This window comes from Ambystoma mexicanum, unplaced genomic scaffold, assembly GCF_040938575.1.
Source record: "Ambystoma mexicanum isolate Mex_15411 unplaced genomic scaffold, UKY_AmexF1_1 Mex_scaf1, whole genome shotgun sequence".
Lineage (NCBI taxonomy): Eukaryota > Metazoa > Chordata > Amphibia > Caudata > Ambystomatidae > Ambystoma > Ambystoma mexicanum.
The window spans coordinates 3,033,161-3,056,534 of NW_027182324.1; the positions used below are offsets into that span (position 1 = coordinate 3,033,161).

General features: G+C 40.9%; 15 non-coding genes across 15 annotated transcripts; 13 read left to right on the forward strand and 2 right to left on the reverse strand.

The window, feature by feature from the left end:
* Positions 1-1,281: 1,281 nt before the first annotated feature.
* On the forward strand, positions 1,282-1,355 carry TRNAT-AGU (transfer RNA threonine (anticodon AGU)). Its single transcript has one exon. It is a non-coding gene; the product is annotated as a tRNA-Thr (tRNA).
* A 766-nt stretch (positions 1,356-2,121) lies between these two features.
* TRNAT-AGU (transfer RNA threonine (anticodon AGU)) lies at positions 2,122-2,195 on the forward strand. The gene has a single exon. It is a non-coding gene; the product is annotated as a tRNA-Thr (tRNA).
* A 1,607-nt stretch (positions 2,196-3,802) lies between these two features.
* TRNAT-AGU (transfer RNA threonine (anticodon AGU)) lies at positions 3,803-3,876 on the forward strand. Its single transcript has one exon. It is a non-coding gene; the product is annotated as a tRNA-Thr (tRNA).
* Positions 3,877-6,324: 2,448 nt separating this feature from the next.
* On the forward strand, positions 6,325-6,398 carry TRNAT-AGU (transfer RNA threonine (anticodon AGU)). The gene has a single exon. It is a non-coding gene; the product is annotated as a tRNA-Thr (tRNA).
* A 767-nt stretch (positions 6,399-7,165) lies between these two features.
* TRNAT-AGU (transfer RNA threonine (anticodon AGU)) lies at positions 7,166-7,239 on the forward strand. The gene has a single exon. It is a non-coding gene; the product is annotated as a tRNA-Thr (tRNA).
* A 1,608-nt stretch (positions 7,240-8,847) lies between these two features.
* Positions 8,848-8,921, forward strand: TRNAT-AGU (transfer RNA threonine (anticodon AGU)). The gene has a single exon. It is a non-coding gene; the product is annotated as a tRNA-Thr (tRNA).
* A 1,078-nt stretch (positions 8,922-9,999) lies between these two features.
* Positions 10,000-10,072, reverse strand: TRNAK-UUU (transfer RNA lysine (anticodon UUU)). The gene has a single exon. It is a non-coding gene; the product is annotated as a tRNA-Lys (tRNA).
* A 2,140-nt stretch (positions 10,073-12,212) lies between these two features.
* On the forward strand, positions 12,213-12,286 carry TRNAT-AGU (transfer RNA threonine (anticodon AGU)). Its single transcript has one exon. It is a non-coding gene; the product is annotated as a tRNA-Thr (tRNA).
* Positions 12,287-13,053: 767 nt separating this feature from the next.
* On the forward strand, positions 13,054-13,127 carry TRNAT-AGU (transfer RNA threonine (anticodon AGU)). Its single transcript has one exon. It is a non-coding gene; the product is annotated as a tRNA-Thr (tRNA).
* A 766-nt stretch (positions 13,128-13,893) lies between these two features.
* TRNAT-AGU (transfer RNA threonine (anticodon AGU)) lies at positions 13,894-13,967 on the forward strand. The gene has a single exon. It is a non-coding gene; the product is annotated as a tRNA-Thr (tRNA).
* A 1,607-nt stretch (positions 13,968-15,574) lies between these two features.
* TRNAT-AGU (transfer RNA threonine (anticodon AGU)) lies at positions 15,575-15,648 on the forward strand. The gene has a single exon. It is a non-coding gene; the product is annotated as a tRNA-Thr (tRNA).
* Positions 15,649-18,096: 2,448 nt separating this feature from the next.
* TRNAT-AGU (transfer RNA threonine (anticodon AGU)) lies at positions 18,097-18,170 on the forward strand. Its single transcript has one exon. It is a non-coding gene; the product is annotated as a tRNA-Thr (tRNA).
* Positions 18,171-18,937: 767 nt separating this feature from the next.
* TRNAT-AGU (transfer RNA threonine (anticodon AGU)) lies at positions 18,938-19,011 on the forward strand. The gene has a single exon. It is a non-coding gene; the product is annotated as a tRNA-Thr (tRNA).
* A 1,608-nt stretch (positions 19,012-20,619) lies between these two features.
* TRNAT-AGU (transfer RNA threonine (anticodon AGU)) lies at positions 20,620-20,693 on the forward strand. The gene has a single exon. It is a non-coding gene; the product is annotated as a tRNA-Thr (tRNA).
* Positions 20,694-21,771: 1,078 nt separating this feature from the next.
* On the reverse strand, positions 21,772-21,844 carry TRNAK-UUU (transfer RNA lysine (anticodon UUU)). The gene has a single exon. It is a non-coding gene; the product is annotated as a tRNA-Lys (tRNA).
* Positions 21,845-23,374: the final 1,530 nt, after the last annotated feature.

The following is a 23,374-nucleotide window of genomic DNA, read 5'->3' on the forward strand; positions in this document are numbered from 1 at the left end:
TTTGAAACTTGATTTTCACTCTACAGCACCTCCACACATGGCTACCTCACTGGTCAATAAAGGAAATGAATTACTAGTGCATTACACACATTTTGACACTGGAGACATAACTTTTTTCAGTCATTCCGTATCCAGATATAGAGATTTGCAGCATCTAGGACTTTAATGTTCACCTACTTACGGATTTGAATGTTTTGCCACATTCATGAGTGCAAACTTGCTCCCCAGTAAAGACGAACATGTGCTCCTCAATGCACACACTGGGCAATGCAGTCCACTCTAAATCAACGATTAATGACATGCTCGTTTTGTGCAATGGAGTTTCAGTCAATTGGAAAACATTTTGAAAAGTTATATTGCAACAGAAGCCCAGCCTTAAAAAAGTGGATTTCACTTCTGATTGATTACATGAGGAAGGAAAGGAGACCAGATGCAAAAAAGGTGCTGTGGCTCAGTTGGTTAAAGCGCCTGTCTAGTAAACAGGAGATCCTGAGTTCGAATCTCAGCAGCGCCTGTCTGCTTTTTTTTCGACCAATCTGTCTCCCCAATATTAAAACTTTGTACAAAGATTGCTATTTCATGCTATTTAGAAGCACAGTCAGGCTTGAAATGTTGGCAAAGCATCCAAGAACTCTGGACTCCACTACCTTAGAGTCATATTGCCCAAGGTTGCGATGCCATCAGAAATAGCACATATTAGAATGAGCAATTCATATTTCCTGCTAAATTTTTTGTAAAAGAAGCAAAGATACACCTGAACAGGGACTTGAACCCTGGACCCTCAGATTAAAAGTCTGATGCTCTACCGACTGAGCTATCCAGGCACAGGGATCACTGCCCATTTGAAACTTGATTTTCACTCTACATCACCTCCATACATGGCTACCTCACTGGTCAATAAAGGAAATGAATTACTAGTGCATTACACACATTTTGACACTGGAGACATAACTTTTTTCAGTCATTCCGTATCCAGATATAGAGATTTGCAGCATCTAGGACTTTAATGTTCACCCACTTACGGATTTGAATGTTTTGCCACATTCATGAGTGCAAACTTGCTCCCCAGTAAAGACGAACATGTGCTCCTCAATGCACACACTGGGCAATGCAGTCCACTCTAAATCGACGATTAATGACATGCTCGTTTTGTGCAATGGAGTTTCAGTCAATTGGAAAACATTTTGAAAAGTTATATTGCAACAGAAGCCCAGCCTTAAAAAAGTGGATTTCACTTCTAAATGATTACATGAGGAAGGAAAGGAGACCAGATGCAAAAAAGGTGCTGTGGCTTAGTTGGTTAAAGCGCCTGTCTAGTAAACAGGAGATCCTGAGTTCGAATCTCAGCAGCGCCTGTCTGCTTTTTTTCGACCAATCTGTCTCCCCAATATTAAAACTTTGTACAAAGATTGCTATTTCATGCTATTTAGAAGCACAGTCAGGCTTGATATGTTGGCAAAGCATCCAAGAACTCTGGACTCCACTACCTTAGAGTCATATTGCCCAAGGTTGCGATGCCATCAGAAATAGCACATATTAGAATGAGCAATTCATATTTCCTGCTTAATTTTTTGTAAAAGAAGCAAAGGTACGCCTGAACAGGGACTTGAACCCTGGACCCTCAGATTAAAAGTCTGATGCTCTACCGACTGAGCTATCCAGGCAGATGGATCACTGCCATTTGAAACTTGATTTTCACTCTACAGCACCTCCATACATGGCTACCTCACTGGTCAATAAAGGAAATGAATTACTAGTGCATTACACACATTTTGACACTGGAGACATAACTTTTTTCAGTCATTCCGTATCCAGATATAGAGATTTGCAGCATCTAGGACTTTAATGTTCACCCACTTACGGATTTGAATGTTTTGCCACATTCATGAGTGCAAACTTGCTCCCCAGTAAAGACGAACATGTGCTCCTCAATGCACACACTGGGCAATGCAGTCCACTCTAAATCGACGATTAATGACATGCTCGTTTTGTGCAATGGAGTTTCAGTCAATTGGAAAACATTTTGTAAAGTTATATTGCAACAGAAGCCCAGCCTTAAAAAAAGTGGATTTCACTTCTAAATGATTACATGAGGAAGGACAGTAGATCAGATGCAAAAGAGGTGCTGTGGCTTAGTTGGTTAAAGCGCCTGTCTAGTAAACAGGAGATCCTGAGTTCGAATCTCAGCAGCGCCTGTCTGCTTTTTTTTCGACCAATCTGTCTCCCCAATATTAAAACTTTGTACAAAGATTGTTATTTCATGCTATTTAGAAGCACAGTCAGGCTTGAAACGTTGGCAAAGCATCCAAGAATTCTGGACTCCACTACCTTAGAGTCATATTGCCCAAGGTTGCGATGCCATCAGAAATAGCACATATTAGAATGAGCAATTCATATTTCCTGCTAAATTTTTTGTAAAAGAAGCAAAGATACGCCTGAACAGGGACTTGAACCCTGGACCCTCAGATTAAAAGTCTGATGCTCTACCGACTGAGCTATCCAGGCACAGGGATCACTGCCCATTTGAAACTTGATTTTCACTCTACAGCACCTCCATACATGGCTACCTCACTGGTCAATAAAGGAAATGAATTACTAGTGCATTACACACATTTTGACACTGGAGACATAACTTTTTTCAGTCATTCCGTATCCAGATATAGAGATTTGCAGCATCTAGGACTTTAATGTTCACCCACTTACGGATTTGAATGTTTTGCCACATTAATGAGTGCAAACTTGCTCCCCAGTAAAGACGAACATGTGCTCCTCAATGCACACACTGGGCAATGCAGTCCACTCTAAATCGACGATTAATGACATGCTCGTTTTGTGCAATGGAGTTTCAGTCAATTGGAAAACATTTTGAAAAGTTATATTGCAACAGAAGCCCAGCCTTAAAAAAGTGGATTTCACTTCTAAATGATTACATGAGGAAGGAAAGGAGACCAGATGCAAAAAAGGTGCTGTGGCTTAGTTGGTTAAAGTGCCTGTCTAGTAAGCAGGAGATCCTGAGTTCGAATCTCAGCAGCGCCTGTCTGCTTTTTTTCGACCAATCTGTCTCCCCAATATTAAAACTTTGTACAAAGATTGCTATTTCATGCTATTTAGAAGCACAGTCAGGCTTGATATGTTGGCAAAGCATCCAAGAACTCTGGACTCCACTACCTTAGAGTCATATTGCCCAAGGTTGCGATGCCATCAGAAATAGCACATATTAGAATGAGCAATTCATATTTCCTGCTTAATTTTTTGTAAAAGAAGCAAAGGTACGCCTGAACAGGGACTTGAACCCTGGACCCTCAGATTAAAAGTCTGATGCTCTACCGACTGAGCTATCCAGGCAGATGAATCACTGCCATTTGAAACTTGATTTTCACTCTACAGCACCTCCATACATGGCTACCTCACTGGTCAATGAAGGAAATGAATTACTAGTGCATTACACACATTTTGACACTGGAGACATAACTTTTTTCAGTCATTCCGTATCCAGATATAGAGATTTGCAGCATCTAGGACTTTAATGTTCACCCACTTACGGATTTGAATGTTTTGCCACATTCATGAGTGCAAACTTGCTCCCCAGTAAAGACGAACATGTGCTCCTCAATGCACACACTGGGCAATGCAGTCCACTCTAAATCGACGATTAATGACATGCTCGTTTTGTGCAATGGAGTTTCAGTCAATTGGAAAACATTTTGTAAAGTTATATTGCAACAGAAGCCCAGCCTTAAAAAAAGTGGATTTCACTTCTAAATGATTACATGAGGAAGGACAGGAGATCAGATGCAAAAGAGGTGCTGTGGCTTAGTTGGTTAAAGCGCCTGTCTAGTAAACAGGAGATCCTGAGTTCGAATCTCAGCAGCGCCTGTCTGCTTTTTTTTCGACCAATCTGTCTCCCCAATATTAAAACTTTGTACAAAGATTGTTACTTCATGCTATTTAGAAGCACAGTCAGGCTTGAAACGTTGGCAAAGCATCCAAGAATTCTGGACTCCACTACCTTAGAGTCATATTGCCCAAGGTTGCGATGCCATCAGAAATAGCACATATTAGAATGAGCAATTCATATTTCCTGCTAAATTTTTTGTAAAAGAAGCAAAGATACGCCTGAACAGGGACTTGAACCCTGGACCCTCAGATTAAAAGTCTGATGCTCTACCGACTGAGCTATCCAGGCACAGGGATCACTGCCCATTTGAAACTTGATTTTCACTCTACAGCACCTCCATACATGGCTACCTCACTGGTCAATAAAGGAAATGAATTACTAGTGCATTACACACATTTTGACACTGGAGACATAACTTTTTTCAGTCATTCCGTATCCAGATATAGAGATTTGCAGCATCTAGGACTTTAATGTTCACCCACTTACGGATTTGAATGTTTTGCCACATTCATGAGTGCAAACTTGCTCCCCAGTAAAGACGAACATGTGCTCCTCAATGCACACACTGGGCAATGCAGTCCACTCTAAATCGACGATTAATGACATGCTCGTTTTGTGCAATGGAGTTTCAGTCAATTGGAAAACATTTTGAAAAGTTATATTGCAACAGAAGCCCAGCCTTAAAAAAGTGGATTTCACTTCTAAATGATTACATGAGGAAGGAAAGGAGACCAGATGCAAAAAAGGTGCTGTGGCTTAGTTGGTTAAAGCGCCTGTCTAGTAAACAGGAGATCCTGAGTTCGAATTTCAGCAGCGCCTGTCTGCTTTTTTTCGACCAATCTGTCTCCCCAATATTAAAACTTTGTACAAAGATTGCTATTTCATACTATTTAGAAGCACAGTCAGGCTTGATATGTTGGCAAAGCATCCAAGAACTCTGGACTCCACTACCTTAGATTCATATTGCCCAAGGTTGCGATGCCATCAGAAATAGCACATATTAGAATGAGCAATTCATATTTCCTGCTTAATTTTTTGTAAAAGAAGCAAAGGTACGCCTGAACAGGGACTTGAACCCTGGACCCTCAGATTAAAAGTCTGATGCCCTACCGACTGAGCTATCCAGGCAGATGGATCACTGCCATTTGAAATTTGATTTTCACTCTACAGCACATCCATACATGGCTACCTCACTGGTCAATAAAGGAAATGAATTACTAGTGCATTACACACATTTTGACACTGGAGACATAACTTTTTTCAGTCATTCCGTATCCAGATATAGAGATTTGCAGCATCTAGGACTTTAATGTTCACCCACTTACGGATTTGAATGTTTTGCCACATTCATGAGTGCAAACTTGCTCCCCAGTAAAGACGAACATGTGCTCCTCAATGCACACACTGGGCAATGCAGTCCACTCTAAATCGACGATTAATGACATGCTCGTTTTGTGCAATGGAGTTTCAGTCAATTGGTTAACATTTTGAAAAGTTATATTGCAACAGAAGCCCAGCCTTAAAAAAGTGGATTTCACTTCTGATTGATTACATGAGGAAGGAAAGGAGACCAGATGCAAAAAAGGTGCTGTGGCTTAGTTGGTTAAAGCGCCTGTCTAGTAAACAGGAGATCCTGAGTTTGAATCTCAGCAGCGCCTGTCTGCTTTTTTTTCGACCAATCTGTCTCCCCAATATTAAAACTTTGTACAAAGATTGCCATTTCATGCTATTTAGAAGCACAGTCAGGCTTGAAATGTTGGCAAAGCATCCAAGAACTCTGGACTCCACTACCTTAGAGTCATATTGCCCAAGGTTGCGATGCCATCAGAAACAGCACATATTAGAATGAGCAATTCATATTTCCTGCTTAATTTTTTGTAAAAGAAGCAAAGGTACGCCTGAACAGGGACTTGAACCCTGGACCCTCAGATTAAAAGTCTGATGCTCTACCGACTGAGTTATCCAGGAACAGGGATCACTGCCCATTTGAAACTTGATTTTCACTCTACAGCACCTCCATACATGGCTACCTCACTGGTCAATAAAGGAAATGAATTACTAGTGCATTACACACATTTTGACACTGGAGACATAACTTTTTTCAGTCATTCCGTATCCAGATATAGAGATTTGCAGCATCTAGGACTTTAATGTTCACCCACTTACGGATTTGAATGTTTTGCCACATTCATGAGTGCAAACTTGCTCCCCAGTAAAGGCGAACATGTGCTCCTCAATACACACACTGGGCAATGCAGTCCACTCTAAATCAACGATTAATGACATGCTCGTTTTGTGCAATGGAGTTTCAGTCAATTGGAAAACATTTTGTAAAGTTATATTGCAACAGAAGCCCAGCCTTAAAAAAAGTGGATTTCACTTCTAAATGATTACATGAGGAAGGAAAGGAGATCAGATGCAAAAGAGGTGCTGTGGCTTAGTTGGTTAAAGCGCCTGTCTAGTAAACAGGAGATCCTGAGTTCGAATCTCAGCAGCGCCTGTCTGCTTTTTTTTCGACCAATCTGTCTCCCCAATATTAAAACTTTGTACAAAGATTGCTGTTTCATGCTATTTAGAAGCACAGTCAGGCTTGAAATGTTGGCAAAGCATCCAAGAACTCTGGACTCCACTACCTTAGAGTCATATTGCCCAAGGTTGCGATGCCATCAGAAATAGCACATATTAGAATGAGCAATTCATATTTCCTGCTAAATTTTTTGTAAAAGAAGCAAAGATACGCCTGAACAGGGACTTGAACCCTGGACCCTCAGATTAAAAGTCTGATGCTCTACCGACTGAGCTATCCAGGCACAGGGATCACTGCCCATTTGAAACTTGATTTTCACTCTACAGCACCTCCATACATGGCTACCTCACTGGTCAATAAAGGAAATGAATTACTAGTGCATTACACTCATTTTGACACTGGAGACATAACTTTTTTCAGTCATTCCGTATCCAGATATAGAGATTTGCAGCATCTAGGACTTTAATGTTCACCCACTTACGGATTTGAATGTTTTGCCACATTCATGAGTGCAAACTTGCTCCCCAGTAAAGACGAACATGTGCTCCTCAATGCACACACTGGGCAATGCAGTCCACTCTAAATCGACGATTAATGACATGCTCGTTTTGTGCAATGGAGTTTCAGTCAATTGGAAAACATTTTGAAAAGTTATATTGCAACAGAAGCCCAGCCTTAAAAAAGTGGATTTCACTTCTAAATGATTACATGAGGAAGGAAAGGAGACCAGATGCAAAAAGGGTGCTGTGGCTTAGTTGGTTAAAGCGCCTGTCTAGTAAACAGGAGATCCTGAGTTCGAATCTCAGCAGCGCCTGTCTGCTTTTTTTTCGACCAATCTGTCTCCCCAATATTAAAACTATGTACAAAGATTGCTATTTCATGCTATTTAGAAGCACAGTGAGGCTTGAAATGTTGGCAAAGCATCCAAGAACTCTGGACTCCACTACCTTAGAGTCATATTGCCCAAGGTTGCGATGCCATCAGAAATAGCACATATTAGAATGAGCAATTCATATTTCCTGCTTAATTTTTTGTAAAAGAAGCAAAGGTACGCCTGAACAGGGACTTGAACCCTGGACCCTCAGATTAAAAGTCTGATGCTCTACCGACTGAGCTATCCAGGCACAGGGATCACTGCCCATTTGAAACTTGATTTTCACTCTACAGCACCTCCATACATGGCTACCTCACTGGTCAATAAAGGAAATGAATTACTAGTGCATTACACACATTTTGACACTGGAGACATAACTTTTTCAGTCATTCCGTATCCAGATATAGAGATTTGCAGCATCTAGGACTTTAATGTTCACCCACTTACGGATTTGAATGTTTTGCCACATTCATGAGTGCAAACTTGCTCCCCAGTAAAGACGAACATGTGCTCCTCAATGCACACACTGGGCAATGCAGTCCACTCTAAATCGACGATTAATGACATGCTCGTTTTGTGCAATGGAGTTTCAGTCAATTGGTTAACATTTTGAAAAGTTATATTGCAACAGAAGCCCAGCCTTAAAAAAGTGGATTTCACTTCTGATTGATTACATGAGGAAGGAAAGGAGACCAGATGCAAAAAAGGTGCTGTGGCTTAGTTGGTTAAAGCGCCTGTCTAGTAAACAGGAGATCCTGAGTTTGAATCTCAGCAGCGCCTGTCTGCTTTTTTTTCGACCAATCTGTCTCCCCAATATTAAAACTTTGTACAAAGATTGCTATTTCATGCTATTTAGAAGCACAGTCAGGCTTGAAATGTTGGCAAAGCATCCAAGAACTCTGGACTCCACTACCTTAGAGTCATATTGCCCAAGGTTGCGATGCCATCAAAAACAGCACATATTAGAATGAGCAATTCATATTTCCTGCTTAATTTTTTGTAAAAGAAGCAAAGGTACGCCTGAACAGGGACTTGAACCCTGGACCCTCAGATTAAAAGTCTGATGCTCTACCGACTGAGTTATCCAGGAACAGGGATCACTGCCCATTTGAAACTTGATTTTCACTCTACAGCACCTCCATACATGGCTACCTCACTGGTCAATAAAGGAAATGAATTACTAGTGCATTACACACATTTTGACACTGGAGACATAACTTTTTTCAGTCATTCCGTATCCAGATATAGAGATTTGCAGCATCTAGGACTTTAATGTTCACCCACTTACGGATTTGAATGTTTTGCCACATTCATGAGTGCAAACTTGCTCCCCAGTAAAGGCGAACATGTGCTCCTCAATACACACACTGGGCAATGCAGTCCACTCTAAATCAACGATTAATGACATGCTCGTTTTGTGCAATGGAGTTTCAGTCAATTGGAAAACATTTTGTAAAGTTATATTGCAACAGAAGCCCAGCCTTAAAAAAAGTGGATTTCACTTCTAAATGATTACATGAGGAAGGAAAGGAGATCAGATGCAAAAGAGGTGCTGTGGCTTAGTTGGTTAAAGCGCCTGTCTAGTAAACAGGAGATCCTGAGTTCGAATCTCAGCAGCGCCTGTCTGCTTTTTTTTCGACCAATCTGTCTCCCCAATATTAAAACTTTGTACAAAGATTGCTGTTTCATGCTATTTAGAAGCACAGTCAGGCTTGAAATGTTGGCAAAGCATCCAAGAACTCTGGACTCCACTACCTTAGAGTCATATTGCCCAAGGTTGCGATGCCATCAGAAATAGCACATATTAGAATGAGCAATTCATATTTCCTGCTAAATTTTTTGTAAAAGAAGCAAAGATACGCCTGAACAGGGACTTGAACCCTGGACCCTCAGATTAAAAGTCTGATGCTCTACCGACTGAGCTATCCAGGCACAGGGATCACTGCCCATTTGAAACTTGATTTTCACTCTACAGCACCTCCATACATGGCTACCTCACTGGTCAATAAAGGAAATGAATTACTAGTGCATTACACACATTTTGACACTGGAGACATAACTTTTTTCAGTCATTCCGTATCCAGATATAGAGATTTGCAGCATCTAGGACTTTAATGTTCACCCACTTACGGATTTGAATGTTTTGCCACATTCATGAGTGCAAACTTGCTCCCCAGTAAAGACGAACATGTGCTCCTCAATGCACACACTGGGCAATGCAGTCCACTCTAAATCGACGATTAATGACATGCTCGTTTTGTGCAATGGAGTTTCAGTCAATTGGAAAACATTTTGAAAAGTTATATTGCAACAGAAGCCCAGCCTTAAAAAAGTGGATTTCACTTCTAAATGATTACATGAGGAAGGAAAGGAGACCAGATGCAAAAAAGGTGCTGTCGCTTAGTTGGTTAAAGCGCCTGTCTAGTAAACAGGAGATCCTGAGTTCGAATCTCAGCAGCGCCTGTCTGCTTTTTTTTCGACCAATCTGTATCCCCAATATTAAAACTTTGTACAAAGATTGCTGTTTCATGCTATTTAGAAGCACAGTCATGCTTGAAATGTTGGCAAAGCATCCAAGAACTCTGGACTCCACTACCTTAGAGTCATATTGCCCAAGGTTGCGATGCCATCAGAAATAGCACATATTAGAATGAGCAATTCATATTTCCTGCTTAATTTTTTGTAAAAGAAGCAAAGGTATGCCTGAACAGGGACTTGAACCCTGGACCCTCAGATTAAAAGTCTGATGCTCTACCGACTGAGCTATCCAGGCACAGGGATCACTGCCAATTTGAAACTTGATTTTCACTCTACAGCACCTCCACACATGGCTACCTCACTGGTCAATAAAGGAAATGAATTACTAGTGCATTACACACATTTTGACACTGGAGACATAACTTTTTTCAGTCATTCCGTATCCAGATATAGAGATTTGCAGCATCTAGGACTTTAATGTTCACCTACTTACGGATTTGAATGTTTTGCCACATTCATGAGTGCAAACTTGCTCCCCAGTAAAGACGAACATGTGCTCCTCAATGCACACACTGGGCAATGCAGTCCACTCTAAATCAACGATTAATGACATGCTCGTTTTGTGCAATGGAGTTTCAGTCAATTGGAAAACATTTTGAAAAGTTATATTGCAACAGAAGCCCAGCCTTAAAAAAGTGGATTTCACTTCTGATTGATTACATGAGGAAGGAAAGGAGACCAGATGCAAAAAAGGTGCTGTGGCTCAGTTGGTTAAAGCGCCTGTCTAGTAAACAGGAGATCCTGAGTTCGAATCTCAGCAGCGCCTGTCTGCTTTTTTTTCGACCAATCTGTCTCCCCAATATTAAAACTTTGTACAAAGATTGCTATTTCATGCTATTTAGAAGCACAGTCAGGCTTGAAATGTTGGCAAAGCATCCAAGAACTCTGGACTCCACTACCTTAGAGTCATATTGCCCAAGGTTGCGATGCCATCAGAAATAGCACATATTAGAATGAGCAATTCATATTTCCTGCTTAATTTTTTGTAAAAGAAGCAAAGGTACGCCTGAACAGGGACTTGAACCCTGGACCCTCAGATTAAAAGTCTGATGCTCTACCGACTGAGCTATCCAGGCACAAGGATCACTGCCCATTTGAAACTTGATTTTCACTCTACAGCACCTCCATACATGGCTACCTCACTGGTCAATAAAGGAAATGAATTACTAGTGCATTACACACATTTTGACACTGGAGACATAACTTTTTTCAGTCATTCCGTATCCAGATATAGAGATTTGCAGCATCTAGGACTTTAATGTTCACCCACTTACGGATTTGAATGTTTTGCCACATTCATGAGTGCAAACTTGCTCCCCAGTAAAGACGAACATGTGCTCCTCAATGCACACACTGGGCAATGCAGTCCACTCTAAATCGACGATTAATGACATGCTCGTTTTGTGCAATGGAGTTTCAGTCAATTGGAAAACATTTTGAAAAGTTATATTGCAACAGTAGCCCAGCCTTAAAAAAGTGGATTTCACTTCTGATTGATTACATGAGGAAGGAAAGGAGACCAGATGCAAAAAAGGTGCTGTGGCTTAGTTGGTTAAAGCGCCTGTCTAGTAAACAGGAGATCCTGAGTTTGAATCTCAGCAGCGCCTGTCTGCTTTTTTTTCGACCAATCTGTCTCCCCAATATTAAAACTTTGTACAAAGATTGCTATTTCATGCTATTTAGAAGCACAGTCAGGCTTGAAATGTTGGCAAAGCATCCAAGAACTCTGGACTCCACTACCTTAGAGTCATATTGCCCAAGGTTGCGATGCCATCAGAAACAGCACATATTAGAATGAGCAATTCATATTTCCTGCTTAATTTTTTGTAAAAGAAGCAAAGGTACGCCTGAACAGGGACTTGAACCCTGGACCCTCAGATTAAAAGTCTGATGCTCTACCGACTGAGCTATCCAGGCACAGGGATCACTGCCCATTTGAAACTTGATTTTCACTCTACAGCACCTCCATACATGGCTACCTCACTGGTCAATAAAGGAAATGAATTATTAGTGCATTACACACATTTTGACACTGGAGACATAACTTTTTTCAGTCATTCCGTATCCAGATATAGAGATTTGCAGCATCTAGGACTTTAATGTTCACCCACTTACGGATTTGAATGTTTTGCCACATTCATGAGTGCAAAATTGCTTCCCAGTAAAGGCGAACATGTGCTCCTCAATACACACACTGGGCAATGCAGTCCACTCTAAATCAACGATTAATGACATGCTCGTTTTGTGCAATGGAGTTTCAGTCAATTGGAAAACATTTTGTAAAGTTATATTGCAACAGAAGCCCAGCCTTAAAAAAAGTGGATTTCACTTCTAAATGATTACATGAGGAAGGAAAGGAGATCAGATGCAAAAGAGGTGCTGTGGCTTAGTTGGTTAAAGCGCCTGTCTAGTAAACAGGAGATCCTGAGTTCGAATCTCAGCAGCGCCTGTCTGCTTTTTTTTCGACCAATCTGTCTCCCCAATATTAAAACTTTGTACAAAGATTGTTATTTCATGCTATTTAGAAGCACAGTCAGGCTTGAAATGTTGGCAAAGCATCCAAGAATTCTGGACTCCACTACCTTAGAGTCATATTGCCCAAGGTTGCGATGCCATCAGAAATAGCACATATTAGAATGAGCAATTCATATTTCCTGCTAAATTTTTTGTAAAAGAAGCAAAGATACACCTGAACAGGGACTTGAACCCTGGACCCTCAGATTAAAAGTCTGATGCTCTACCGACTGAGCTATCCAGGCACAGGGATCACTGCCCATTTGAAACTTGATTTTCACTCTACATCACCTCCATACATGGCTACCTCACTGGTCAATAAAGGAAATGAATTACTAGTGCATTACACACATTTTGACACTGGAGACATAACTTTTTTCAGTCATTCCGTATCCAGATATAGAGATTTGCAGCATCTAGGACTTTAATGTTCACCCACTTACGGATTTGAATGTTTTGCCACATTAATGAGTGCAAACTTGCTCCCCAGTAAAGACGAACATGTGCTCCTCAATGCACACACTGGGCAATGCAGTCCACTCTAAATCGACGATTAATGACATGCTCGTTTTGTGCAATGGAGTTTCAGTCAATTGGAAAACATTTTGAAAAGTTATATTGCAACAGAAGCCCAGCCTTAAAAAAGTGGATTTCACTTCTAAATGATTACATGAGGAAGGAAAGGAGACCAGATGCAAAAAAGGTGCTGTGGCTTAGTTGGTTAAAGCGCCTGTCTAGTAAACAGGAGATCCTGAGTTCGAATCTCAGCAGCGCCTGTCTGCTTTTTTTCGACCAATCTGTCTCCCCAATATTAAAACTTTGTACAAAGATTGCTATTTCATGCTATTTAGAAGCACAGTCAGGCTTGATATGTTGGCAAAGCATCCAAGAACTCTGGACTCCACTACCTTAGAGTCATATTGCCCAAGGTTGCGATGCCATCAGAAATAGCACATATTAGAATGAGCAATTCATATTTCCTGCTTAATTTTTTGTAAAAGAAGCAAAGGTACGCCTGAACAGGGACTTGAACCCTGGACCCTCAGATTAAAAGTCTGATGCTCTACCGACTGAGCTATCCAGGCAGATGGATCACTGCCATTTGAAACTTGATTTTCACTCTACAGCACCTCCATACATGGCTACCTCACTGGTCAATAAAGGAAATGAATTACTAGTGCATTACACACATTTTGACACTGGAGACATAACTTTTTTCAGTCATTCCGTATCCAGATATAGAGATTTGCAGCATCTAGGACTTTAATGTTCACCCACTTACGGATTTGAATGTTTTGCCACATTCATGAGTGCAAACTTGCTCCCCAGTAAAGACGAACATGTGCTCCTCAATGCACACACTGGGCAATGCAGTCCACTCTAAATCGACGATTAATGACATGCTCGTTTTGTGCAATGGAGTTTCAGTCAATTGGAAAACATTTTGTAAAGTTATATTGCAACAGAAGCCCAGCCTTAAAAAAAGTGGATTTCACTTCTAAATGATTACATGAGGAAGGACAGGAGATCAGATGCAAAAGAGGTGCTGTGGCTTAGTTGGTTAAAGCGCCTGTCTAGTAAACAGGAGATCCTGAGTTCGAATCTCAGCAGCGCCTGTCTGCTTTTTTTTCGACCAATCTGTCTCCCCAATATTAAAACTTTGTACAAAGATTGTTATTTCATGCTATTTAGAAGCACAGTCAGGCTTGAAACGTTGGCAAAGCATCCAAGAATTCTGGACTCCACTACCTTAGAGTCATATTGCCCAAGGTTGCGATGCCATCAGAAATAGCACATATTAGAATGAGCAATTCATATTTCCTGCTAAATTTTTTGTAAAAGAAGCAAAGATACGCCTGAACAGGGACTTGAACCCTGGACCCTCAGATTAAAAGTCTGATGCTCTACCGACTGAGCTATCCAGGCACAGGAATCACTGCCCATTTGAAACTTGATTTTCACTCTACAGCACCTCCATACATGGCTACCTCACTGGTCAATAAAGGAAATGAATTACTAGTGCATTACACACATTTTGACACTGGAGACATAACTTTTTTCAGTCATTCCGTATCCAGATATAGAGATTTGCAGCATCTAGGACTTTAATGTTCACCCACTTACGGATTTGAATGTTTTGCCACATTAATGAGTGCAAACTTGCTCCCCAGTAAAGACGAACATGTGCTCCTCAATGCACACACTGGGCAATGCAGTCCACTCTAAATCGACGATTAATGACATGCTCGTTTTGTGCAATGGAGTTTCAGTCAATTGGAAAACATTTTGAAAAGTTATATTGCAACAGAAGCCCAGCCTTAAAAAAGTGGATTTCACTTCTAAATGATTACATGAGGAAGGAAAGGAGACCAGATGCAAAAAAGGTGCTGTGGCTTAGTTGGTTAAAGTGCCTGTCTAGTAAGCAGGAGATCCTGAGTTCGAATCTCAGCAGCGCCTGTCTGCTTTTTTTCGACCAATCTGTCTCCCCAATATTAAAACTTTGTACAAAGATTGCTATTTCATGCTATTTAGAAGCACAGTCAGGCTTGATATGTTGGCAAAGCATCCAAGAACTCTGGACTCCACTACCTTAGAGTCATATTGCCCAAGGTTGCGATGCCATCAGAAATAGCACATATTAGAATGAGCAATTCATATTTCCTGCTTAATTTTTTGTAAAAGAAGCAAAGGTACGCCTGAACAGGGACTTGAACCCTGGACCCTCAGATTAAAAGTCTGATGCTCTACCGACTGAGCTATCCAGGCAGATGAATCACTGCCATTTGAAACTTGATTTTCACTCTACAGCACCTCCATACATGGCTACCTCACTGGTCAATGAAGGAAATGAATTACTAGTGCATTACACACATTTTGACACTGGAGACATAACTTTTTTCAGTCATTCCGTATCCAGATATAGAGATTTGCAGCATCTAGGACTTTAATGTTCACCCACTTACGGATTTGAATGTTTTGCCACATTCATGAGTGCAAACTTGCTCCCCAGTAAAGACGAACATGTGCTCCTCAATGCACACACTGGGCAATGCAGTCCACTCTAAATCGACGATTAATGACATGCTCGTTTTGTGCAATGGAGTTTCAGTCAATTGGAAAACATTTTGTAAAGTTATATTGCAACAGAAGCCCAGCCTTAAAAAAAGTGGATTTCACTTCTAAATGATTACATGAGGAAGGACAGGAGATCAGATGCAAAAGAGGTGCTGTGGCTTAGTTGGTTAAAGCGCCTGTCTAGTAAACAGGAGATCCTGAGTTCGAATCTCAGCAGCGCCTGTCTGCTTTTTTTTCGACCAATCTGTCTCCCCAATATTAAAACTTTGTACAAAGATTGTTACTTCATGCTATTTAGAAGCACAGTCAGGCTTGAAACGTTGGCAAAGCATCCAAGAATTCTGGACTCCACTACCTTAGAGTCATATTGCCCAAGGTTGCGATGCCATCAGAAATAGCACATATTAGAATGAGCAATTCATATTTCCTGCTAAATTTTTTGTAAAAGAAGCAAAGATACGCCTGAACAGGGACTTGAACCCTGGACCCTCAGATTAAAAGTCTGATGCTCTACCGACTGAGCTATCCAGGCACAGGGATCACTGCCCATTTGAAACTTGATTTTCACTCTACAGCACCTCCATACATGGCTACCTCACTGGTCAATAAAGGAAATGAATTACTAGTGCATTACACACATTTTGACACTGGAGACATAACTTTTTTCAGTCATTCCGTATCCAGATATAGAGATTTGCAGCATCTAGGACTTTAATGTTCACCCACTTACGGATTTGAATGTTTTGCCACATTCATGAGTGCAAACTTGCTCCCCAGTAAAGACGAACATGTGCTCCTCAATGCACACACTGGGCAATGCAGTCCACTCTAAATCGACGATTAATGACATGCTCGTTTTGTGCAATGGAGTTTCAGTCAATTGGAAAACATTTTGAAAAGTTATATTGCAACAGAAGCCCAGCCTTAAAAAAGTGGATTTCACTTCTAAATGATTACATGAGGAAGGAAAGGAGACCAGATGCAAAAAAGGTGCTGTGGCTTAGTTGGTTAAAGCGCCTGTCTAGTAAACAGGAGATCCTGAGTTCGAATTTCAGCAGCGCCTGTCTGCTTTTTTTCGACCAATCTGTCTCCCCAATATTAAAACTTTGTACAAAGATTGCTATTTCATACTATTTAGAAGCACAGTCAGGCTTGATATGTTGGCAAAGCATCCAAGAACTCTGGACTCCACTACCTTAGATTCATATTGCCCAAGGTTGCGATGCCATCAGAAATAGCACATATTAGAATGAGCAATTCATATTTCCTGCTTAATTTTTTGTAAAAGAAGCAAAGGTACGCCTGAACAGGGACTTGAACCCTGGACCCTCAGATTAAAAGTCTGATGCCCTACCGACTGAGCTATCCAGGCAGATGGATCACTGCCATTTGAAATTTGATTTTCACTCTACAGCACATCCATACATGGCTACCTCACTGGTCAATAAAGGAAATGAATTACTAGTGCATTACACACATTTTGACACTGGAGACATAACTTTTTTCAGTCATTCCGTATCCAGATATAGAGATTTGCAGCATCTAGGACTTTAATGTTCACCCACTTACGGATTTGAATGTTTTGCCACATTCATGAGTGCAAACTTGCTCCCCAGTAAAGACGAACATGTGCTCCTCAATGCACACACTGGGCAATGCAGTCCACTCTAAATCGACGATTAATGACATGCTCGTTTTGTGCAATGGAGTTTCAGTCAATTGGTTAACATTTTGAAAAGTTATATTGCAACAGAAGCCCAGCCTTAAAAAAGTGGATTTCACTTCTGATTGATTACATGAGGAAGGAAAGGAGACCAGATGCAAAAAAGGTGCTGTGGCTTAGTTGGTTAAAGCGCCTGTCTAGTAAACAGGAGATCCTGAGTTTGAATCTCAGCAGCGCCTGTCTGCTTTTTTTTCGACCAATCTGTCTCCCCAATATTAAAACTTTGTACAAAGATTGCCATTTCATGCTATTTAGAAGCACAGTCAGGCTTGAAATGTTGGCAAAGCATCCAAGAACTCTGGACTCCACTACCTTAGAGTCATATTGCCCAAGGTTGCGATGCCATCAGAAACAGCACATATTAGAATGAGCAATTCATATTTCCTGCTTAATTTTTTGTAAAAGAAGCAAAGGTACGCCTGAACAGGGACTTGAACCCTGGACCCTCAGATTAAAAGTCTGATGCTCTACCGACTGAGTTATCCAGGAACAGGGATCACTGCCCATTTGAAACTTGATTTTCACTCTACAGCACCTCCATACATGGCTACCTCACTGGTCAATAAAGGAAATGAATTACTAGTGCATTACACACATTTTGACACTGGAGACATAACTTTTTTCAGTCATTCCGTATCCAGATATAGAGATTTGCAGCATCTAGGACTTTAATGTTCACCCACTTACGGATTTGAATGTTTTGCCACATTCATGAGTGCAAACTTGCTCCCCAGTAAAGGCGAACATGTGCTCCTCAATACACACACTGGGCAATGCAGTCCACTCTAAATCAACGATTAATGACATGCTCGTTTTGTGCAATGGAGTTTCAGTCAATTGGAAAACATTTTGTAAAGTTATATTGCAACAGAAGCCCAGCCTTAAAAAAAGTGGATTTCACTTCTAAATGATTACATGAGGAAGGAAAGGAGATCAGATGCAAAAGAGGTGCTGTGGCTTAGTTGGTTAAAGCGCCTGTCTAGTAAACAGGAGATCCTGAGTTCGAATCTCAGCAGCGCCTGTCTGCTTTTTTTTCGACCAATCTGTCTCCCCAATATTAAAACTTTGTACAAAGATTGCTGTTTCATGCTATTTAGAAGCACAGTCAGGCTTGAAATGTTGGCAAAGCATCCAAGAACTCTGGACTCCACTACCTTAGAGTCATATTGCCCAAGGTTGCGATGCCATCAGAAATAGCACATATTAGAATGAGCAATTCATATTTCCTGCTAAATTTTTTGTAAAAGAAGCAAAGATACGCCTGAACAGGGACTTGAACCCTGGACCCTCAGATTAAAAGTCTGATGCTCTACCGACTGAGCTATCCAGGCACAGGGATCACTGCCCATTTGAAACTTGATTTTCACTCTACAGCACCTCCATACATGGCTACCTCACTGGTCAATAAAGGAAATGAATTACTAGTGCATTACACTCATTTTGACACTGGAGACATAACTTTTTTCAGTCATTCCGTATCCAGATATAGAGATTTGCAGCATCTAGGACTTTAATGTTCACCCACTTACGGATTTGAATGTTTTGCCACATTCATGAGTGCAAACTTGCTCCCCAGTAAAGACGAACATGTGCTCCTCAATGCACACACTGGGCAATGCAGTCCACTCTAAATCGACGATTAATGACATGCTCGTTTTGTGCAATGGAGTTTCAGTCAATTGGAAAACATTTTGAAAAGTTATATTGCAACAGAAGCCCAGCCTTAAAAAAGTGGATTTCACTTCTAAATGATTACATGAGGAAGGAAAGGAGACCAGATGCAAAAAGGGTGCTGTGGCTTAGTTGGTTAAAGCGCCTGTCTAGTAAACAGGAGATCCTGAGTTCGAATCTCAGCAGCGCCTGTCTGCTTTTTTTTCGACCAATCTGTCTCCCCAATATTAAAACTATGTACAAAGATTGCTATTTCATGCTATTTAGAAGCACAGTGAGGCTTGAAATGTTGGCAAAGCATCCAAGAACTCTGGACTCCACTACCTTAGAGTCATATTGCCCAAGGTTGCGATGCCATCAGAAATAGCACATATTAGAATGAGCAATTCATATTTCCTGCTTAATTTTTTGTAAAAGAAGCAAAGGTACGCCTGAACAGGGACTTGAACCCTGGACCCTCAGATTAAAAGTCTGATGCTCTACCGACTGAGCTATCCAGGCACAGGGATCACTGCCCATTTGAAACTTGATTTTCACTCTACAGCACCTCCATACATGGCTACCTCACTGGTCAATAAAGGAAATGAATTACTAGTGCATTACACACATTTTGACACTGGAGACATAACTTTTTCAGTCATTCCGTATCCAGATATAGAGATTTGCAGCATCTAGGACTTTAATGTTCACCCACTTACGGATTTGAATGTTTTGCCACATTCATGAGTGCAAACTTGCTCCCCAGTAAAGACGAACATGTGCTCCTCAATGCACACACTGGGCAATGCAGTCCACTCTAAATCGACGATTAATGACATGCTCGTTTTGTGCAATGGAGTTTCAGTCAATTGGTTAACATTTTGAAAAGTTATATTGCAACAGAAGCCCAGCCTTAAAAAAGTGGATTTCACTTCTGATTGATTACATGAGGAAGGAAAGGAGACCAGATGCAAAAAAGGTGCTGTGGCTTAGTTGGTTAAAGCGCCTGTCTAGTAAACAGGAGATCCTGAGTTTGAATCTCAGCAGCGCCTGTCTGCTTTTTTTTCGACCAATCTGTCTCCCCAATATTAAAACTTTGTACAAAGATTGCTATTTCATGCTATTTAGAAGCACAGTCAGGCTTGAAATGTTGGCAAAGCATCCAAGAACTCTGGACTCCACTACCTTAGAGTCATATTGCCCAAGGTTGCGATGCCATCAAAAACAGCACATATTAGAATGAGCAATTCATATTTCCTGCTTAATTTTTTGTAAAAGAAGCAAAGGTACGCCTGAACAGGGACTTGAACCCTGGACCCTCAGATTAAAAGTCTGATGCTCTACCGACTGAGTTATCCAGGAACAGGGATCACTGCCCATTTGAAACTTGATTTTCACTCTACAGCACCTCCATACATGGCTACCTCACTGGTCAATAAAGGAAATGAATTACTAGTGCATTACACACATTTTGACACTGGAGACATAACTTTTTTCAGTCATTCCGTATCCAGATATAGAGATTTGCAGCATCTAGGACTTTAATGTTCACCCACTTACGGATTTGAATGTTTTGCCACATTCATGAGTGCAAACTTGCTCCCCAGTAAAGGCGAACATGTGCTCCTCAATACACACACTGGGCAATGCAGTCCACTCTAAATCAACGATTAATGACATGCTCGTTTTGTGCAATGGAGTTTCAGTCAATTGGAAAACATTTTGTAAAGTTATATTGCAACAGAAGCCCAGCCTTAAAAAAAGTGGATTTCACTTCTAAATGATTACATGAGGAAGGAAAGGAGATCAGATGCAAAAGAGGTGCTGTGGCTTAGTTGGTTAAAGCGCCTGTCTAGTAAACAGGAGATCCTGAGTTCGAATCTCAGCAGCGCCTGTCTGCTTTTTTTTCGACCAATCTGTCTCCCCAATATTAAAACTTTGTACAAAGATTGCTGTTTCATGCTATTTAGAAGCACAGTCAGGCTTGAAATGTTGGCAAAGCATCCAAGAACTCTGGACTCCACTACCTTAGAGTCATATTGCCCAAGGTTGCGATGCCATCAGAAATAGCACATATTAGAATGAGCAATTCATATTTCCTGCTAAATTTTTTGTAAAAGAAGCAAAGATACGCCTGAACAGGGACTTGAACCCTGGACCCTCAGATTAAAAGTCTGATGCTCTACCGACTGAGCTATCCAGGCACAGGGATCACTGCCCATTTGAAACTTGATTTTCACTCTACAGCACCTCCATACATGGCTACCTCACTGGTCAATAAAGGAAATGAATTACTAGTGCATTACACACATTTTGACACTGGAGACATAACTTTTTTCAGTCATTCCGTATCCAGATATAGAGATTTGCAGCATCTAGGACTTTAATGTTCACCCACTTACGGATTTGAATGTTTTGCCACATTCATGAGTGCAAACTTGCTCCCCAGTAAAGACGAACATGTGCTCCTCAATGCACACACTGGGCAATGCAGTCCACTCTAAATCGACGATTAATGACATGCTCGTTTTGTGCAATGGAGTTTCAGTCAATTGGAAAACATTTTGAAAAGTTATATTGCAACAGAAGCCCAGCCTTAAAAAAGTGGATTTCACTTCTAAATGATTACATGAGGAAGGAAAGGAGACCAGATGCAAAAAAGGTGCTGTCGCTTAGTTGGTTAAAGCGCCTGTCTAGTAAACAGGAGATCCTGAGTTCGAATCTCAGCAGCGCCTGTCTGCTTTTTTTTCGACCAATCTGTATCCCCAATATTAAAACTTTGTACAAAGATTGCTGTTTCATGCTATTTAGAAGCACAGTCATGCTTGAAATGTTGGCAAAGCATCCAAGAACTCTGGACTCCACTACCTTAGAGTCATATTGCCCAAGGTTGCGATGCCATCAGAAATAGCACATATTAGAATGAGCAATTCATATTTCCTGCTTAATTTTTTGTAAAAGAAGCAAAGGTATGCCTGAACAGGGACTTGAACCCTGGACCCTCAGATTAAAAGTCTGATGCTCTACCGACTGAGCTATCCAGGCACAGGGATCACTGCCAATTTGAAACTTGATTTTCACTCTACAGCACCTCCACACATGGCTACCTCACTGGTCAATAAAGGAAATGAATTACTAGTGCATTACACACATTTTGACACTGGAGACATAACTTTTTTCAGTCATTCCGTATCCAGATATAGAGATTTGCAGCATCTAGGACTTTAATGTTCACCTACTTACGGATTTGAATGTTTTGCCACATTCATGAGTGCAAACTTGCTCCCCAGTAAAGACGAACATGTGCTCCTCAATGCACACACTGGGCAATGCAGTCCACTCTAAATCAACGATTAATGACATGCTCGTTTTGTGCAATGGAGTTTCAGTCAATTGGAAAACATTTTGAAAAGTTATATTGCAACAGAAGCCCAGCCTTAAAAAAGTGGATTTCACTTCTGATTGATTACATGAGGAAGGAAAGGAGACCAGATGCAAAAAAGGTGCTGTGGCTCAGTTGGTTAAAGCGCCTGTCTAGTAAACAGGAGATCCTGAGTTCGAATCTCAGCAGCGCCTGTCTGCTTTTTTTTCGACCAATCTGTCTCCCCAATATTAAAACTTTGTACAAAGATTGCTATTTCATGCTATTTAGAAGCACAGTCAGGCTTGAAATGTTGGCAAAGCATCCAAGAACTCTGGACTCCACTACCTTAGAGTCATATTGCCCAAGGTTGCGATGCCATCAGAAATAGCACATATTAGAATGAGCAATTCATATTTCCTGCTTAATTTTTTGTAAAAGAAGCAAAGGTACGCCTGAACAGGGACTTGAACCCTGGACCCTCAGATTAAAAGTCTGATGCTCTACCGACTGAGCTATCCAGGCACAAGGATCACTGCCCATTTGAAACTTGATTTTCACTCTACAGCACCTCCATACATGGCTACCTCACTGGTCAATAAAGGAAATGAATTACTAGTGCATTACACACATTTTGACACTGGAGACATAACTTTTTTCAGTCATTCCGTATCCAGATATAGAGATTTGCAGCATCTAGGACTTTAATGTTCACCCACTTACGGATTTGAATGTTTTGCCACATTCATGAGTGCAAACTTGCTCCCCAGTAAAGACGAACATGTGCTCCTCAATGCACACACTGGGCAATGCAGTCCACTCTAAATCGACGATTAATGACATGCTCGTTTTGTGCAATGGAGTTTCAGTCAATTGGAAAACATTTTGAAAAGTTATATTGCAACAGTAGCCCAGCCTTAAAAAAGTGGATTTCACTTCTGATTGATTACATGAGGAAGGAAAGGAGACCAGATGCAAAAAAGGTGCTGTGGCTTAGTTGGTTAAAGCGCCTGTCTAGTAAACAGGAGATCCTGAGTTTGAATCTCAGCAGCGCCTGTCTGCTTTTTTTTCGACCAATCTGTCTCCCCAATATTAAAACTTTGTACAAAGATTGCTATTTCATGCTATTTAGAAGCACAGTCAGGCTTGAAATGTTGGCAAAGCATCCAAGAACTCTGGACTCCACTACCTTAGAGTCATATTGCCCAAGGTTG